We start from the raw sequence: 951 nt of genomic DNA, 5'->3' as shown, positions 1-951 counted from the left end.
TTGCTCCACCGACGCACTCCTTCCTCCTATATATACCTACGTACCCCCAAACTACCAGATACGGAGCCAAAACCCTAATTCCACCGTCGTAACTTTCTGTATCCATGAGATCCCATCTTGGGGCCTTTTTCGGAGCTCCGCTGGAGGGGGCATCTATCACGGAGGGCTTCTACATCAACATCATAGCCTAGCCTCTTCGATGAAGTGTGAGTAGTTTACTTCAGACCTTCGGGTCCATAGTTATTAGCTAGATGGCTTCTTCTCTCTTTTTGGATCTCAATACAAAGTTCTCCCCCTCTCTTGGGGAGACCTATTCGATGTAATCTTCTTTTGCGGTGTGTTTGTTGAGACTGATGAATTGTGGGTTTATGATCAAGTTTATCTATGAACAATATTTGAATCTTCTCTGAATTCTTTTATGTATGACTGGTTATCTTTGCAAGTCTCTTCGAATTATCAGATTGGTTTGGCCTACTAGATTGATCTTTCTTGCAATGGGAGAAGTGCTTAGCTTTGGGTTCAATCTTGCGGTGTCCTTTCCCAATGACAGTAGGGGCAGCAAGGCACATATTGTATTGTTGCCATCGAGGATAAGAAGATGGGGTTTATTTCATATTGCATGAGTTTATCCCTCTACATCATGTCATCTTGCTTAAAGCGTTACTCTGCTCTTTTGAACTTAATACTCTAGATGCATGCTGGATAGTGGTCGATGTGTGGAGTAATAGTAGTAGATGCAGGCAGGAGTCGGTCTACTTGTCTCGGACGTGATGCCTATATACATTCTCATAACTATGCTCAATTCTGTCAATTGCTCAATAGTAATTTGTTTACCCATCGTAATACTTATGTTCTCGAGAGAAGCCACTAGTGAAACCTATGGCCCCCGGGTCTATTCTCCATCATATTAATCTTCCAATACTTAGTTATTTATTTTGCCTTTTATTTTAC

This window comes from Triticum dicoccoides, chromosome 3A (assembly GCF_002162155.2).
Source record: "Triticum dicoccoides isolate Atlit2015 ecotype Zavitan chromosome 3A, WEW_v2.0, whole genome shotgun sequence".
Lineage (NCBI taxonomy): Eukaryota > Viridiplantae > Streptophyta > Magnoliopsida > Poales > Poaceae > Triticum > Triticum dicoccoides.
The sequence above is the reverse complement of the archived record's forward strand: the minus strand, read 5'-3'. Positions refer to the sequence as shown.